We start from the raw sequence: 6,718 nt of genomic DNA, 5'->3' as shown, positions 1-6,718 counted from the left end.
ATCTCTATCACTATATGTCTTCAACATACAAAAAAAAACACAAAAATAAGATACACAAAAATAGTCAGTTTACCTCGAGATCCCCTATGCCAGTACTCACTTTTGCAAGCCCCTTCAACTCAACAGAGTCCACGAAGACGGCAACGACGATGTTTGAGCACTGAGACACGACAGAGGGCCTGCTAACGAAATACCGCAATCGAACAACAAGTGGTTGAACCAACTGAGTAGTATGTGTATCGTCGTCAAGTAAAGTATGAAATATAGCGTTGCCCGTGCAATATGTGTACCATCTGAGTACTCGATATGACAAACGCCGAAAGGCCAAAACCAGAACCCAAAACCAAATATTTCAAAATCCCGGGTCCAGAAACCAAAATAAGAATATTGATGTTTAATTTATCAGAAATATGGAGGGAACACCAGTCACATACTGTATTCTCTAGTGAGAGAAACACTCAAGTGATAGTTTATCGAATTGTAGCATCTAGGGACCAGATTATCACAAAGCCAGTATATAACCCAAAAACCTCAGAATCATCAAATATTTGGAATCAAGATTCAAACATATATGATATTGGAGTCATCATAATATTAACGGTAGAACCGGTAAGCTATAACAGGACTCTGCGTGTGTGAGAAACACTCAAGTATAAATATGCGTCTAGTGAATTAGAAAACACAAATAAATACTCAGTTCGGTTCTCTCAGACGAAGGACTTTTCCTAGCTGAGGTAACCGTAGTTGAGAGAGGTTTAGTGTATCCTTTGACTCGTACCTTCAAGCTATTCACCATACTCTACAGAATTAGAAAATGCACTCACAAGTAAAGACATTGTGTAGTTTTCTCGTACCAGGGGGTATTTTTAATTGTCTGATGGAAATGTGCTTGAGAGAGGGCTATTGTCTGTATCACTATTATTAGGGTTTTATTATATAGACGATGTGCGCTTTTCTCATACCAGGAGATATTACAACTATCTGATGGAAAGGTACTTGAGAAGAGGGCAATTGTTTTGTATGGCCATATCCGAACTATTATCATATTATAATGTATGACAAGTTGACTTGATGCCTTATAGTATCATGGCAGTCGGTGTCTGATGACATTAAAATGCACAATCACTCAAACTATGAACAGCAGTTATTGCCCATAGTATTGCGATATTTTCTTCATGACTTTAAAGTATGTTATATAACCTAGAACATCACCCATAGCGTTTCGTATGTAGTAAGGAACAAGGATACAGAGTGTACAAGAGTCAAGAGTGCGTACTTGACTCTTATCGATATCAGGTTACAAAAAACGAGTACCGGGGTTATGAAGTCAGCTACACACATGATTCATGCTATATTACGAGCCTCCTCACGAGTGGCAACAATCTCTACTCGATTCCTTTATATTGGCCAGTTGTGTATCGAACATCGTCTCTAAAATTATCATCGTGGGAGTAATACACATCGATCCGCTTTTCAAGATCGGCTGTCCGCTGCCTTCAAAAGCTGAATCAACATATATTCAGAAAGAGTAAGACCTTCAGACTACAGTCGAGTGACTGGTAGGTATTGTATATACCTGCATAGACATCGTAGATACCTGCACAGGTATTGTATATACCTCGTACCTTGGGTTGGGGTTGGTTGGCTGAGATTGAACAATATAGCCGACTATGATTTTATACTAAAACAGCAACATCAGCATTTCCTTCGGGCCCAGTTGAAATACAAGTGTTGAAGTTGTAACTACGGTGTAGCTTGTTTCGAGCCAAACAATCGCTGAATATGGCGGATAGCATTTAAATCGGACGTTCAAAATGTAACACAAATTATGATATGTCACTCATAAGAGTAGTTATGCTGGGTGATTGTTGTAGCTGTGAATTGTTTCAACGTACAATAAGCAAGTATGGTGGTTAAGTGTGCTTCTTTAGGCTTGTAGATGTCGCTATGAAGAAGGTTAATCACACATATATGCGTGTATGTGGTGTTAGAGACTGTATTAATCCTGGTAGTCGTAATTTATAATTTCATGTAAAGAAATCAGATGCTGATGCTAGATGCTGGCTATTTGAACTACAAAATTCAGCTACACCAGATACTGTACATGCTATACTTGGCAGCCATAGGGGAAGGGAAAAAACACATGCGCCTGTTAACCCCAAGCACTTAAGGCGAAGTGACCTTGATTTTAAGGGCGACTATAGTATAGGCGCGAACCCAGGTGAAATACCATAATTAGTTTCAAAGAGAGAAAGACTACCAATTAGATAATGTTACGAAATTAATCATGATCACAGGAGGTGTAAAGTGTAATTAAGTGCATATGTACTCGTGATAAGAGTAAATGTAGCGATATCATTAAATTTAAAGATGGACACGAGCTATCGCGTCATACGAAACATATTAAGGCATCCAATAGGGAAGTCGTGATAGACACTAAACGTGTTAAGCGGTACAATAAACAAATGGAATACGCGACTGGTAATTGCAATCTGTTTATATATAGTTGACACTTTATAAACGACCAATACATGGACACGGGTAAGAATGTTATACTCAAAGCGATGCTGTACCTCTGTTCCGTGTTCAATTTGCTCAGACTCTAGGCACTCGAGCAGGCCCAACTGAACGTAAGGCTATAGGAAGTCTCGTTTCACGTGCGCATTACATTATTGCTACTAACAGAGGGAAGACGAAAATAAAAAGCGTCCTTATGTCACCTTCTAGAGCTAGTGACATATTAATACAAAAGAAATAAAATTTACACGCAGATCGAAAGTGGGCAGAAGGAACAGGGAGAAACAAACGCTTGGGGAATACAGTGGTATAGGTGCTTCCTCTTTTCTTTAAGAAGTTATAATACCTGCATTCTGTACTACACATAGAAGGAAGCCAAATTTAACAGTACTATGTTTGCTGCTCGAGTATCTGAACTATAGAAGGGGGTTAGCGGAGCTCAAACTATGGAATGAATAAGTCAGAAAGCGTGTATCGGATGACGAAATAGACAAATAAACAAATATGGACACTACACGCAAGGGCTCACAAAGAGTTTCTGTGTGGGAATAACTATATTGTTCATGGTAGTACATACGGATAGTCGCTATAGTATGTCTATCGCAGGTGCTCACTTCGACGTACACGGTACGACGTTACTACATTACATATACAGTTACTATTTATAAGATATTTCAAGTTGGACAAACCTTGCCTATCACAGAGCAAGCAGCAAACTGTACACCACATCATACGAAATCAGCAATCAACCTACACGACAATGTTGCATTATATATTGGCGATTGTATCGAGAGATAGATTGAGTCACCTGCATGTGTGTCCAACAACTTGTATTCCGCTACTTTTAGTGAGTACAAAAATTGTACGCCTATCAAAAACAACGGTATCTGCTGTAGAAATACGTATGTATGTGATATATCAAAAGGGTAGTGTGGTGCACCCAAAGACAACAGATTATATAACAATTCACTAGGAAGTAGTAAAATTATATACATTTGTAAAGTAACAGATGAAGTAGTGTAAGCGACTTGTACGTTAAAGGGCTTACTGATAGTTATGAACTCGAACGTCTCCTGTTATACGTTAAAGGGCTTACTGATAGGTATGAACTTGAACGTCTCCTGTCATAGGTCTGCACACTAATGAAGAAGAATAATGGTCGACTCGCATGCTCACAACAACGCGCAACGGACGACATATCCATCGAGTGGGGGCAAACTAAAATGGAACGTAACATGAAAGAGTTTCGATGATATTCTGTTATTAACTCGCTACATTGTCGTGTCATATCGCTTTGCGATTTTGACATAGCTAATCATGAAATACAGGTAGCTAAAGGGGCCTCATGAATTTTATAGCGCTGATCACTGACTGGAGGCAAAACAAGGCCAGCGATGTAGACTCGAGACTTTACACATATAGAGCCAGAAATTACAGCTGTCTTTATCAGCGATATCATAAATTTTCTTTATTTAAAGTAGTCTGAATCTATTGATGGCGAATCATGTACCCTATCAAAATTAAGCTTCGACCCCTTTTCCTAACCCTTTTTGCTACACAATCTCTAAGAAGCAGCTTCGTTTCTTGTGATGGCGGTAGACGCAGGGCTTTTCTATGTATATAAGAGAGAGGATTGTACTACTTGCGAACTTGTGCACATAGCAAATATCTACTCATCTCTTATAGCCTTATATCAACTCTATAAAAGGTTGATTGGAATTCACCAGTTTTTTATAATAATAAAATATTCCAAGTATTAACCCCGTCGATGGACCCAGTAGATTCTAATCCTACCACTCGTTCCAGACCGCTCTTACACACACGCAGTCCAAGGACTAAGCTCCTTAGCTTAGCTACTATCAGACCATCAGAAACAATCGCCAACAGTCGACACCGCCCTGTCGCCAGTATACGGATCTTTTCCAACAACAAGTACACAAATCACAGTCAATATCCCTTGATGTATATATCCTGAAACCTCGCTTTTAACGCACATCAACTGCATCTTCTTTTTTTTCCTCCTCGTCCAAGCTATATTTAGAAGCCTTCGAGTTTGCTGCTCACCAGCACTTTATATATACTCAGTGGTGCCAAAATATTGGTTCACTAGTTCTGTGGAGATAGTCACCTGTTGATCATGTTCTGTTGGTATGGAAAGAAAAATTCAACGTACGTCCCTTTTTAGATATTCATGGCAGCCTTTCGGGCTAGCATGTTGTACCTTGGGTAGTCTACCATCATAACGTTTGATTTGTAAACCTTTGGTATCACTGTTTATGCTCACGTGCGAACTGTCTTTATCCTTGTTCCATGCCGCAAAAGTTTATTATATTCTTCAAAATCGATGCTCTAACATAGCAGCGGTGCTAAACCTAACTTGCCGCTTCGAACTACATCTTACGGGAATACAGTTAACTCATACATGCCTCGTTCCCAACTACATATATATTCTTTGTTTTCTCGTAGATAGGTGATGATGTTTTCATGTGTATTTGTTTAAACGTAAGCTGCAGCGATTCAAGCTTCCACTCGTCACATTCAGCGAATGTACTACACACCGATTGTACGAAGAACATTAGCTTAGATTGAGTGGTTTTCACCAAATCTGTGTATATGAGAGATTGGTTGCCTTTGTGCAGAATATGCAAGTCTTTGAACACACTAGCATTTTGTGGCGAATCTTCCAACATATAACATAGACGCCATGGTTATATAAACACACTGTTACTATAATAGTCAGTCACATCAGCAATGTAACGCGAAGTCTTAAACTGTTAAAGCCAATTGCACACGATGCAGTTAGAAATACTATTTTGTTGTATGTGAGGTTTCCTGTAGGTCCGTCCAATACTGTCTGTACAGCAGCGGATGTACACATCGATCTGAATAATATATCTGCTGACCCAACACGTCATCGATTGTCAATCACGAGTGTATTGCAGCCAAGAACAATATAGTTCATATCATATGCTACTATCCAGTCGATAGCATGTACCTTCAGACTGTATGGCAGGGATCTGCTGCTCAGCCTCATTTGGCGCTACTATAAAATAAATATTAAAGTAGACACACTCAAAGTTATAAGCGCATACAGCGGCTCTACAAGTTGTGCATTCATCGAAGTCTTTCTTACATACAAAATCCGACTTATAAAAATATACCCGCTGCAAGTGTTCCACGTCTGTCTGACCATGAAGCGTTAGTCAGCTCCTCCCCAACTCTGAAAGCCATTGAAGACTATAAGCACTGCTACCTTCCCATGGTCAGCACTTTGTATCTTGAGTAACGAAGAAGTACAATCCTGAAGAAAGTTAATACAGCTACGTTATAGCATGGTCTCTTATGCATGTTGTTGTGCGTGCGTATAGATAAGTAAGCTTGCGTCTATAGCCACAATTCCTGAGAAGCAAGTGGCTGGCACTATTACTAGTAAAGGATCTATTAATGGTTTCAGACCTGCAGCACCCATGCTGTAATCGTTCTATGTACATGCGCAACTTATGTACATGTATAGCTATATGTACAAATCCTTATCTCTTATAATTTATAGTACAAAATGGTACACAAGTTCGCACCAAAACGCTAAACTCTAAAATTTTAAAGACGTATACTCAGTCCAGGTAGAAGCTATATTTTCGATGAAAAACGGCAAACACGTATAAAGCTCGATGATGGAATGCTGGGAGCGAATAGGATAGTGAAGAATATCATACATCAATAATTTGAAGTAAACTTGCAAGGAATCAGAATTATTGAATCACGATTTCAACTAAAACGGGTGAAGCATATGCTGAGAATTACTGTGTGGAACTGCACAATAGACTAAACTACAAGTCTTTTGATAGTTGTATCAATCTAGATCGCCGCGAGTGTCACACGAATTCACTTAGTTAGCATAGGTTTGTATTCATAAGTTCAATTAATAGTCGGTCTTTAAGCGCAATTGCTGATTTGGAACCATCTTGACGAGCCGTTAAGAGGGAAAACTCAGATCACGAAAAAAGATGATTGTACTGTAATTATCTTAGGTTATATCATTATCAATAATAAAATCAAATAAAGAAAGATATCTGGGAATTAACTCAGTTGGTAGAGTGCGTGCTTAGCATGCACGAAGTCGGGAGTTCAATTCTCTCATTCTCCAGACCATTTTACGCCTATTTTCATATCTGCTTGCGCATTTGAACAGTAAGTGCGACCC

At 39.1% G+C, this 6,718-nt stretch overlaps 1 non-coding gene across 1 annotated transcript; it reads left to right on the top strand.

Moving 5' to 3' along the window:
• The first annotated feature begins 6,588 nt into the window (after window positions 1-6,588).
• Window positions 6,589-6,661, top strand: SARC_30012. The gene has a single exon. It is a non-coding gene; the product is annotated as a tRNA-Ala (tRNA).
• Window positions 6,662-6,718: the final 57 nt, after the last annotated feature.

Source organism: Sphaeroforma arctica (assembly GCF_001186125.1).
Source record: "Sphaeroforma arctica JP610 unplaced genomic scaffold supercont1.19, whole genome shotgun sequence".
Lineage (NCBI taxonomy): Eukaryota > Ichthyosporea > Ichthyophonida > Sphaeroforma > Sphaeroforma arctica.
Note: the sequence above shows the minus strand (reverse complement) of the source record. Positions and strands in the feature narration are given on the sequence as shown.